The following is a 13273-nucleotide window of genomic DNA, read 5'->3' as shown; positions in this document are numbered from 1 at the left end:
CACTGTAAATGAGCTGTCTCTCACAGATTGCTTGCACAACAGCTTGATCTACTGCATCTATATTTTCTGGATCAGAGAGGTGACCCTGAGTAAACTGTCTTATGCGCTCTATCTCTTTTTGAGATTTAAGGTCATCAGCCAGCTCCCCATGAGGCCTGCGGGACAATCCATCTGCATCGCCATTTTGCTTTCCTGGACGATAGAGAAGTTTGAATGAGAAAGTGGACAGTGCCGCCAGCCACCTATAGCTTGTCGCATCAAGTTTTGCTGAGGTCAGTATGTATGTCAGCGGATTGCTGTCAGTAACAACAGTGAAGTGGTTGCCGTAGAGATAATCACTGAACTTTTCTGTCACTGACCACTTGAGTGCTAAAAATTCCAACTTGTGTGCAGGATAGCGACTCTCACTCCTTGACAACCCTCTGCTTGCATAGCCTATGACACGACACTGACCCTCCTGTTCCTGATACAAAACAGCACCGAGTCCAGTGGTGCTTGCATCGGTGTGGAGTACATAGGGCTTCTGGGGATCAGCAAAACCTAACACAGGGGCAGAGGTAAGGCTCTTAATCACCAGGTCAAATGCCTGCTGGCAAGCGGGTGTCCAGCGACTCCCAAAGATCTCCTTTGGGTTGCGGTACTGCCCTGCTTTCTCATCTGACTTTAATTTCCTGTGAGAAGGTGGGTAACCAGAGGTTAGATTGTGGAGGGGCTTAACGATGTTAGAGTAGCCCTTAACAAACCTCCTGTAGTACCCAGCAAACCCAAGAAAAGATCTCAGCTCTCGCAGGTTTTTTGGGATCGGCCAAGTCTTAAGAGCAGCAATCTTCTCCGGATCAGTCTCGACTCCATTCCTGGAAACTACATGCCCAAGATAACGGACTGACGTCTGGAAGAATGCACACTTTTCAGGTGATAATTTCAACCCGAACTCTCTAAGGCGTTTTAGCACCTTCATCAGCCTTGCTTCATGCTCTTCTAGAGTCTTTGAGAACACAATCAAGTCGTCAATAAAGACTAGAACATCCTTTAAATGCATGTCCCCCATGCACTTTTCCATTAGTCTTTGGAATGTGCTAGGTGCATTAGTCACTCCCTGAGGCATTCGGTTAAATTCCCAGAACCCAAGCGGACACACGAATGCGGTCTTGGGTTTGTCTGCCTCCTCAACTTCGATTTGGTAATAACCAGACTTTAAATCAAGGACGGAGAACCACTGGGAACCACTGAGCGCTGAGAATGTGTCTTCCAGCTTTGGAAGAGAGTATGCATCTTTTATGGTCTGGAGATTCAGACGCCTGTAGTCTATGCACAACCGGACTTGGCCATTCTTTTTCCTGACCACTACTATTGGTGACGAAAACGGTGACTCTGACTCTCTGATGACTCCTGCATGAAGAAGCTCCCGAATGTGGTTGCGAACAGCTTCGATGTCTTGTGGGTGTATTGGTCTTGCACGCTGTTTAAAAGGAGTTTCATCGGAGAGTTTTATGTTGTGTGCCACCTTATCTGTTCTGCCAAAATCCAAGTCATGTTGTGCAAACACGTCGGGCATGTTGTGGAGCTGCTGAGTGATGCGTTCTCTCCATTCAGATGGAATTGGGGACTCACCGAAATTGAAGTTTAAGTCGTGCTTGTTGTTTGACTGTGCCTCTGGTGACTTTGAGAGGGATTCTGATTGTTTTACTACACTGTGCTCCCGTAACAAGATGCTCTGGTAAGCACTTATCTCTGCAATTGCACATTTAGCAGGAATTACTATATCATGGTCAGACTCATTACTGATGACCACTGGTAGCTTATAGGGCCGCTGCTGGGGAATGTCGACTAAGCTAGCTGTTACCAGCAAGCCACCCGGCAAGGAGGGTACTGATGGCTGCTCAATGACTACAAACTTCTCATTCTGCAAGCAATAAGCTTCAGCAACTCCCTCAACTACTACAGTTTCACCAGCTGGAATGATTTTAGAACTTCTGCCTTGCAATGTTACTACACTGGGTTGACTGTTGTTGGTCTGTTTTTGTCTAAGCTCAAGACATTTAAGAACTGCTCTATAGCCATGTGGGATTGGTTGATGGCGTGTCAATCCAGCTTCGAAGTACATGTCATACAGTACATCCAGCGTATTGGTGCCTATAAGAACAAGGGACTGTGAAGTGGCTCGAATGTCAGGAACAACCAAAGCGAGTGAATTTACATCCATTGACGCTCCAATAAACTCTTTTGGAAAAGTTACAGTCATTTCTATGTAACCCAAGTAGGGTACGGACTGTCCATTCGCTCCTTCCACCTCCAAGAGATCATGTAGGGGCTTAATCTCCTGCTCTGGAAAGTGCTGTTCATAAAATGACCGGGGAACTGTCGTTACTTGGGAACCCGTATCTAATAGGCAGCTGACTTCTTCACCTTTTATGTGGACTTTAGCGGTACTCTTGGTACCGACCAACCCCTTAGGGAGTTTGAAAGGGTGGTTCTTACTTGAATGTTTTAGATTAGCACATACTTCAGCCTTGTGTTTACGGTTTACGTCTGAGGGACGTTGTTGACTCTCTTCAGTCCCTGTTTGTCCCCCAACAGGAACTGCTAGTCGTTTAAAGGTAAGTTGAGACTGTTTTGTGCGTCCCACATGTGCTGCTTCTCCTCTAACTGTTTTTTCTTTTCAGCTACTAAAGCAGGGTTTGCCCTGTCTGTGCAAACCGGGGCAATGTGCCCATCCTCCCCACAGTTAAAGCAGTACCAAGGCCTGGGTCTGTAAGTCTGTTTTTTCTTAGCCTGTTTTAGCATGTCTGTGTTAGCACGGTCTAGTTTTTGTACTTTGCCTGGACCTTTCCCTGCTGCTCCCCTGTTATCAGCCCCCGTTGTCTTTTTCTGTGCCATCAAATAGGTTAATTGGCTTTGTAAACTGGCTACTTGCCTCCCAAGATCTTCAATAACACTGAGACTGACCTCCGACTTCTCTCTTGACTCTGCACAGGCCCACGCACTTTGGAGCTGAAGCTGGCCACGTTGCCTGGTGGTGCCCATGTGTTTTTTCATGCGACTAGCTTTTGCTAACTGTCTGTCTTCTTCTGTTCTTAGTAAGAGCAAGAGGTCAGCAAATGAAGGGGGGTTACTTTTCTTCTGCTCAAGTTGCAGGCAAGAAAGTAATGAATTGTCCCAGCATCCCCTACAGAACTGTTTGAGTAGGTGTTTATCCACATCAGCTGGTGCAGCCCCACCCCTTCTCACAGCCAGATTCAATGCTAATTGCAATCGATGAAGATAAGTGGAGGGTTTCTCACCCGGGTCTTGAAGGGTGTTCATAAACTGGGCAAAAAGTTCTTCCCCATCCTCAACAGTACCAAAGGCTGAGTCCAATAGCTGCAGGTAAGCGATGGGGGGTGATCCAGGCCGTAGCCCTTTCACCACATCTGCTGCAGGCGAAAGTAGACATTCGAGAATTCTTCTTGAAATCTGAAGATGGGACATACTGGGATCATTTAAAAGCAGTTCGATGTGTGAGCGCCAAGTGTCGTAATCAGCTTCGTTACTGGGTCTGGGAATCTTTCCAGAAAAGGAACGAAGCCTCACTGGAGATTGCAAGTGTGGGCTAACACCTTCACTCCTTACAATATGCTCAACCACCACCTTCTGTATCTCTGCTGGGTTTATGTCACTCACTGAAAGGGACGGAGCTTTCCCTCCATTAGTGAACAGGACTGAATCAGTGGCATTTAAGCAATTTTCTTCCCGGGGGGCATTCAAGAGTGAGCCTAGGGGCTGTTGATCTTCAGAAGTAGGGGGTTGAAGTGTCACAACTGGGGCCTCAACATGTGAAGGGGAAACTTCTATACCTACGGGTTTCATAGCTTCAATATCTTCACCAATCTGAGACATCATCTCTTTCAACACCTCCCCATAGTCTTTGCCACTTAGCTTGGCTAAGCCCTTTAACTCAGCTAGATAAGTTTTTGTAGCATTACTGCCAATCTGCGTAGTGTACACACTGCTTAATGCTTTTACAACATATTTAGCACATGGATCACCCTGCACTGTATATGTGTATGGCAAAAGTGGCTCTAAGTTCTCAAAAGCTGAACTGCTCGAAAACTCAATGATCAGGTTTTGGTAAAATTCAGATTTAGAATCATCAACTAAAAGGGCTCTTTCGATGGAACCAAACTTCTTAAGGAAGTCAACAACTTGCTCATCCTGATCTGCTACCTGGGTTACCCCACTAACAATCACTGCATTCGGAATTTTAACACCTGACTTCTGTATGAAATCCATTGTGCATATCCTTTCAATATTGATATTCAATGTCTCTGGCTCCTGGCTGGCTCGCCAATAATGTAACCCTTATTACGAGGTAGTAATAATAATGTACATAGGTTTAATAGTCTGAAGTAGTCGTAGAGAATATCATGAATACGATTTGGACCAAAATCAGAAGACACTAAATTGTTAAGAGCCTGAGAATTGAATATCAATAAAAAAATATACCACACCAGAATGACAGTTCAGACAACCTGTATTAAATTCACAGGGTGGAGCATACATACAAGGGAAACAAACATATTTATGAAAAATAACAAACTAAAATAATAAAGTGCGCACGTAAACAAACAAAACACTCTCTTTTCAGTATCTTTGAGCTCAGTTCGTCCTCGGTTCGACTTGCCCTGGTTGACAAAAGTTCAGTTTCACCGTTGGTTTTTTTTCCAGGTTGAGTTAGTGTTTGTCCTACCACAATGAAGATGAAGAGGATGAAATCAGTTCGTCTAAAGCACTCTGATTCGTTGTCAAACACGGTTGGCTCGCCACCCAGCCACTCAGACTGGGAATCAATGCATCTTTGGAAGAACGTCTGGATCTGGATCACTCCATGCAAAGGATCTCTGCCCGATGTTCCCAACTCTTTACCAAAACCTGACCTATAAATAAGGCCAAATCATTTCTTTCAATTACCATTCAGTGAATAAATGGACTGTTACAGGCTTCTACAAAATAAAATGAGATAATATTTCAGTACACCTATAATGCAATATAAAAATCTTTCTCTCGTTGTACAACAGCTCTTATGTTTCTTCTCAGGTATCAAAACTAAATGAATTTTTCTCTAGTATCAAAAGTAAATTTACATAATTTGCATCCTTCATAAAGACACATTTCACATTCAAGTTTTATGAAACCTTATGGTAGTCACATTAACAGTATGAAGAATAAAACTGCATGAATTGCATGTAAACATTAATCAAATTGTATCACTTTAAATTAGAGGCATTAAGGCGTTAGTGTGCTTATTTATCCCCCTCTGCACCGGTAACAGTTGAAAGAATGCACAAAATTTTTTTACCTCTTTTAAGCTTCAGTGACCACAATTAAATCCACAATTTTTAACATCATTATTTAACAAACTAACTATTTAGCAACAATATAAAAAGTTAACATCCCTTTTTATAACCCACAAACGAAATAACTTGATAGTTTCAAAGACATTAACCAGTATTTCGCTAGCCTATTGTGGCTAATTACCTTATTAACATATGCACACAGCAGGCTTTACACCTTTAGCTCTACACAATGAACACCTTTGCATTGACTCACCCATTAACACAGATTAACATAGATGCTATGCTAGCGAACTCATAAACTCAGCAGACTAGGTTAAATACAAAAATGAGCAGCAAAAACCTGGCCTGTTAGCATGAATATTAGCGAACTCAGATGGCTAGATAAACAACTCACCATTTTAACGGAATTCACTGCCTTTAGCTCCGTGACAACAGTGGATTCAGGCACAGTTTTCGTTTACACTCTATATTACAATAAGGCATAGTCAGTATAATCAATAATGATTACAGAACTTGTTTAATTTACTTCCTATTGTTTTTTCAGCTTACCAAGCAGATAACGCAGCCTCCTATGCTCAAGTGCAAGCGCCAAAAGAACGTGCAGTGACGCAAAACTAGAGGCGTAACTGTAACAGAGCCTAGCTGGCAGCTGATTGGTCAACTCAGTGCCTCATAGAATTCACCCATTGGCTCACTTACACGTCCATCAAATATACAAAATTAAAGTTAACCCTTTCGTGACTGGGTTAAACAGCTACATAGGGTTTCTCATTATTTAACCTGGCTACATTTTGCTTTTCCACTTGATGTTGAAAACCTCACTTGTGCTGTAGACAAACTTTTCAAATTCTACTGGCTGTGTAATCTTCAATATCCATGCCAACTTTCTTCAGTTTTCTCATTTTTTGAGTATGTATATGACCTGCCTTTGTCCCAGTCCACTTGCAAACGATCAAAGGTTATGGAATTGATTGCCAAATTGCAGTCTCGTGCCTAATTGAAACAGACCATGTATACCTGTCCAAAGTGCTTGCAAAATATTTTTGTCCAAACAAAACAGTTGATTTGGCATTTAAGGGAAGTACATGCACTCTCTGATAGCCAAAACCTAACATTAATCTTTAATCAAATGGTTGCCCCAGAACATATAGTTTTAATTCATTTTCTAAACATCTTAGCAGAGCTCACTCTAATTCAGGCCCTACCGTAGAGTCAGGACACACTGAAAAAAACAGATGTATTCTGTCAAATTGATGAAAGCAGAACAAATAATCTAGGAGAGAATGTCGAAATGTCTGAAACACAGGACGTTCATCAGAGCAGTTTAAATCTAACGGACTATGTTGCTACTTTTGCTGCCCACATGTATGCTATAATATTTGATGTATGTTGTTATTTAAAATGTCTGATGAATGTTTTATATGATTCATGTTTTGAAATGCTTATTTTTTTATCATCAGTATTTTTAACAGTATGAATTTCATGTTAAAACCAGAAAAAAAATGCAAAATAAACACAGTATGTGAACCGTATTCAATGCTTCAGTGTAATTTCATTATAACTGTACATATTGTATTCTGATCTAGCTTTTTCAATAATATTTTATAATAAAATAAAACTAACACACAGTTGTGTTAGATGTATACAAAAAGGACACATTAATGTGTTAACTAAAGTAACACATTTGTCTGTGTTTTCACAACACATATTCTGTGTTGTATTTTAACACAATATGTGTTGTCCCTGTGAGCACACTCAGAGCATGTGTTGAAAACGACACATGTTGTGTTGTTTTCAACACATTTGTTTTAAGAGTGTACTCTTCAAATTTTCCATTATTTTTGTCAGACTATTTTATCATCGTCTTCTTCGAACGTGAAGAAATTGTACACTTCAACCGCTTCTTCGCCGGCTACATGAAGAAATAGTGAGGACTTTTCCTTGGCTGGCTTGCTAGCGCTTCCAGTTGCGTCTAGATACAGCTCAAATCTTTGCCGAAATCTCCTCCAGTTTTCCGACAAATTACCGTGCAGTAGATCAAGTCCTGCAGGTGGCTTTAATCCTTCCATTTTCGTTACTCCTTTTGTCGCTTTATTTTCTTTAGTACTTTACTTCTGACACCATGTTTCGATGTGTGTTAAGGAGAAACACGAGACCTGTTTTAGGTTTCAGCCATGTTCTTTTATCTACATTGACCCCGCCCCGTAACCCCAACAATACATTTATGCTTCAGGGTGGCAATAGGTGACTCATGTATTACATATCATGACAGGTTGGATCTAAACTCTGCAGAACAGTAGCCCTCCAGGAAATGAGTTTGACCCTTGTGCTATGGGCAATGCTAAAAAAAAAACTGTATTGTTGATCATTTAAATATGTACTGTATTGTATGATACATTAGGAGCTTTCTAAGTGAAACCTGCTTTTCTAAAAATAAAATAAAAGTAAAGGGTTAAACTAGCACTTTAAAGGGGGAGTTAATGCAGTGTCACCAGTCAATCTTTCTTGGCTATTTTATTAAAGCCTTCTTTGATGGCCAAAGTTGATATATGGCTGCATACATGACCGCACAAAAGTAGCCTATGTACTGAAAAAAAATAAATAAACCGCAACACAATAAATACCATTTGTTGTACATTAGCCTATGCATGTAAAAGCATGCAAGTACTTATGTAAATGATGACAGAATTGTCTCTTTAAGATTGGACATTTCTGTAATTTGGTCCCAAGCATCTTGGTAGCCTGCTGGCCATAGCGGCAAATTAAATTAAATCAAAAATAAGGTTATGTTGTTTATCAAAAACATATATTCATTACAATTGTCTGTATCATAAACTTGAATTGATCAAGAACCACATCTGTACCCCTTTCCCCAATATTAGTGCTTTTAATGTTAGAAAACTTGAGGTGTGGTGAATGGTGTTACAGCTAGAATGCTTACTAATGAGCAAAAAGGGGCAATCTTATCTTGATAAAAATATTTTTTCATAAAACTGCAATATACATATTTTGTTTGGGCTGCACAAGAAAAGGAAGAAAAGGACAAAAAAGAAATAGAAGGATCTTTAATGGTGGTAGCATATAGCTTCCCAACCTTTTTTCAGTACGACAGTTGTGGCACCTTTGATACAATACCTTGAAATGTATCGATTTTCAATACCGCAGAGAAGGACCGCCGTATATACAGTAGGCCTATTGTCATATAGATATTTGTAAAATTATCTAAAAAAAATTGTCCATCCATTAAAAGTCTAGGAAATTACAGATTTAATTAAGGCGTTTATTCATATATAAACATTGCTCAATTGCCATGGCAAATTCACCTAAATGTTTGCTCACTTGGTGTATTGGTGTTTTTATATTGGGATAATTTTTTTGCAATTGCACAATATAGCTTGTTTTTAATATATTTTATAATGTAATAATTTCACAGTTAATCTCCAAATTTATGTAGTAAACAACATAAAGACAGTATATTTAAATAATTGTTTAATGGCATCTTTTTATGAATGAAGGCCAGTATCACGGATACAATGATTTCTTTTTTTTTTATTTTAAACGTTAATTATTGCCATTCAACATTACAGTATAATTGAAAGCTATCAAATTTAACATTAATTGGGGTCTAAAAAATATAACAACTTAAAATTTAAGTGAACTATCTTTACATAAGCCCATAATTATGTCATATTTACCTGTGCCCTTTCTACCTGTCTAACAGGTAAATATACATAAATTGAATAAAGCTATCAAACACTTTACAGTCTTAACTGCATAAATTATAAATTAAATGTAGATTGATCATTATTAAAGCTACAAACATTCTTTAGTCAAGAGCAGTGAGTAATTTTCTGTTACCCGTGTTCTTTGATTCTGCTGTCACTGCCGCACATAAGGATCTCACACGCGTCCCATCCAACTCTTTACATTCATTTAAGACTTTATTTAACTCATTTAAGACTGAACTTATGAGGATACTCAACAAAACTCATTTTGGCATACCTGTGTTATTACTCGTTCAAGCGAGAAAGAGAAGTCAATTCATGGCGCACATTTTTTTGTGCGTCCTGTGTGTCAGGAGGACATTCACAGACAGCATGTTCTCTTTTGTCTTGTCACGCTTGAATGGTTTAAAAACATTTGCATGAAGAACGTGATCCTATTGAAGGGGGGTGGATTCTGGAATCCACTGCCACTTCAATGTATATCTAATGAGTGATTATAATCAAGGTATTAATATATATATCAAATTAGTTGAATGACTTCTCTAAGCTTATGAGATTTTGGGACGGCAGTGGCTCAGTGTTTCATGTAGGTTGTCTACAAACCAGAAGGTTGGTGGTTCAGTCCCCGGTTCCACCTGACCAAGTGTCGAGGTGTCCATGAGCAAGACACCTAACCCCATCTGCTCCCGACGAGCTGGATGGTTCCTTGCATGGCTGACACCGCCGTCGGTGAATGAGTGAGTGAATGGGTGAATGTGAGGCAAAATGTAAAGCGCTTTGGTGGCCATTGGGTCTGTGAAAGCGCTATATAAATGCAGTCCATTTACCATTTTACTTAGAAGTTATAGAAATTACCAGTGTGATTACGTAATGTTCTTTTCATGTATTCTGGAGGTGACTGAAGGGTTTGGCCCATGCCAGGGAGACAGCAACAGAGCTGGCTTATTCTGCCTGGCTTGCAGAGATGAAATATGGACTCGTTTTGTTTGAGAAAGGTCTTCAACGTGTTAAAACATATAGCTGTTCTTCTAGCTCATTATGACAGCTATAGGTCACAAGGGTCATAGGAACCAATAGTTTAAAGGTGCAATGTGTAAAAATTTTGAGTATCTATTAACAGAAATGCAATATGACATCCATAACTATGTTTTCAGTGGTGTATAAAGAACTTACTTAATAAACCGTAATGTTTTTATTACCTTAGAATGAGACATTTATATCTACATAACCGCGGGCACCCCCTTCTATGAAGGTCAATTGTGACGTCATGTTTCTACCGTAGCCGAACGCGAACAAACAGCGCTACAGAGCGCGTTTCGTCACTACCTTGAAAGAGAAGCCGCAGAAACCTAGAAGCTAGCCATAAACACAGTGAGTAGTGACTTTTCCCTTGTCAGTGGTGTAAAATATGTAGTTGGATTGGTCCATGTAACTTAGTTCCCTTTCGTTGTCACTCCGAGTTCCGTCGGATGACGACGAATGGGGGTTTCGCTTAGAAAGCCAATCGACTTCGAGTACTACAAAACGAGCCAATGGCAAAGAAATGCCATGGGTCTGCGGATTTTGCATAGCGTAACTCCGCCTCACCTCGTGGGTATTTAAGGAGAACGCTGGCAGCAAAAAGGCATGTTTTCGCTTCGGAGCCAAGTTGATCCTTCGTTCCACAAGCCATTCCTGTACTGTCAGTTCTTCAAGACGAGCGAGATTCTCTGGTGTTGGTGTGACGGCGATCTCCGGCGAGCGCGCACTTCCTGCTTATCTGTCTGTGGTTTGACAGCGAGTGTGTTTCTCCCCGGGCGCTTCAACACAGTCAGAGCTTCTTTCCTCTCACAAAAGAGCTTGCACGCGGCACGTCTTTTTAAAGATGCCTCGCCCGTGCACTTCTGGTTGCGGTAGACTCGTTGCCGACTCTGATGGGCACGAGCGTTGCATAGTGTGTTTGGGCATTGATCACTTTAGAGCAGCGCTCGTGGATGACTCATGTTCTCTCTGCGGGAACATGACCATCGCAGCACTACGATCGAGACTCAGTGATCTCGCAAGAGTGAGAGTCCCCTCATCCACACCCCGATCTACTGACTCTAGAAATAGAGCTAGTACTTCGGCTGGTGGCCAGGGTGATCTGAGGGTGACGGTTTGGAACAAAGCGCCGACTATCAGTCCGTGCCCAGCCGCACCCTCTCCAGTGTTGCAACCCGTGAGTGCTCAGGGGATTTCTGCGGGATCATCTTCGGGTGTCCCGCGGGTTTCCTTTGGCGCTCCAGAGGAGGACGCGATGTCTATCGCAGCATCACAAGGTGGGTCTGAATCTTCTGGAAGTGAAGACTCATCACAGCTGCCACCTTCGGGTGTGAATACGGTTGTGCCAGAGTCTGATCCGGAGATAACGGCCATGCTGTCTCGAGCCGCCGCAGGCATCGGGTTAGAGTGGACCCCTCCGCCCTGTCCCGAGCGCTCGCGGCTGGATGATTGGTACTTGGGTAAGGCCGCGGACCCCCGTCCGCGTCAAACCCCAATACCTTTCTTCCCGGACGTGCATGATGAGATCTCGAAGTCCTGGAAGACCCCCATGTCTTCCCGTGACCGCTCGATGATTTCATCCGCCTTTCCTCCCCTCGATGAGGCGGCTGCCCGTGGGTACACTGGGCTCCCCCAGGTTGAACGCTCTGTTGCGATGCAACTGTGTCCTCAGAGCGCTTCTTCTCGTGGTGAGCCTAAGCACCCATCCAAAGCCTGTAGGTAGTGTTGTAAAAATATTCGGTACTTCGGTACCAAGTCGGTACTAAAAAAATGTAAACGTCACGGTACCAAGTCCAGGTGGTACCGAGTACCCAGTCAAACCCGGTTCTGTTCTGGATGCGCATGCATGCACGAGGGGCGTGAAGTTGCGTCCGCTTCATGAAAGCGCTGAGACATGGCGACCAGCGGCGCTGCTGATGTGGTGTCTGTGTATTTTTTACAAACAAGGTAGGAAGATTTTATTATTTTAGTAGGATTGTCTGGGTGGAAGAGGTTGAGAGAAGGGAGAGTGATAGCACATCAGATGCACTCTTGAGTGGGAGCCCGAGGGGCCTGTAGTGAGGGGATATACACAAGGACCAGCAGTATGCTGGATGGTGTATACGTCATTGGAAACAGGTCATGCTCCAGGTGTAGGCACCCCCACTACAACAGAGTGTAGGAGTGCATTGGACGCACTCTTGAGTGGGAACACGAAGGGCCTGTAGTGAGTGGATATTCACAAGTACCAGCAGGATGCTGAGTGGTGTAGGCTATACGTCATTGGAGACAGGCCGTGCTTCAGGGTGTAGGCACCCCCACTAGAACAGATTGTAAAGAGTGTAAAATCGCTCTTGATCTCTCCAATTCCAGATAGGGGTACCCCAAACTTAGTGATTCAGGCAGGTAGGGATATATACAAATAAAAATCTCTGCTGTTATAACTTCAGGTGAGTTTTAACCGTGACTAAGATTTGGCTGACAAATTGAGTCCTGATGCAAACAATGAGACAGACGAGAGCAAACGCTGTAAGCGGCTCTGCTCTGAAGCCCTCACTTCAAATAAATGCCATGTTAAAGGAATATTCAGAGGGGCGAGTTGAAATCATTTCTTTTGGGCAATATCATGCCACAAATAATGTATATTGAGCAAAGCTAAAAATTAACCTGGAATGATCATTTGGGATGATTACTATACTATACTATACTATACCATGTTCTGTGAGGGTATTATTAGCAAAACTGAGCACCTGTGACAGTGGAATTTGTAGTTGTTAAGAATAGTCACAAATCAGTTAAGTCACAGAGAAAACGTTTTAAAAAAATATATATATATATATTATATTATATATTTTTTATTGCCAACTTTACCGAACTCTTTGAACTAAGCACTCACTGACCGCATTTCTTTATATTTGAGTCCAAGTTCAAACACTGAGCTGCTCCATTGTTAACATACGGAGCTGACTGAAACACAACCAGCGGGACATTAAACAGGAAGTGTTTGTCCAAACTCACAACAGGTTTTTGCGAGGGAACGCAAATATCTTTGTGAGGGAACGCAAAGTTTCTCAGGGGAATGCAAAAGTTTGGAAAAATATTTTTTTCTCCCATCCCAATTTTTTTCCACCACCGTGTCTGGTGGAAAATTCAAATATGTAAAATTCAAATTCATTCAAATAATGAATGGCCTCTTGGGCTTCCGTACCTTTGGAT

The sequence above is a fragment of the Rhinichthys klamathensis genome, unplaced genomic scaffold (genome assembly GCF_029890125.1).
Source record: "Rhinichthys klamathensis goyatoka isolate OS25496 unplaced genomic scaffold, OSU_Roscu_1.1 h1tg000111l_1, whole genome shotgun sequence".
Classification (NCBI taxonomy): Eukaryota; Metazoa; Chordata; class Actinopteri; order Cypriniformes; family Leuciscidae; genus Rhinichthys; species Rhinichthys klamathensis.
The sequence above is the reverse complement of the archived record's forward strand: the minus strand, read 5'-3'. Positions refer to the sequence as shown.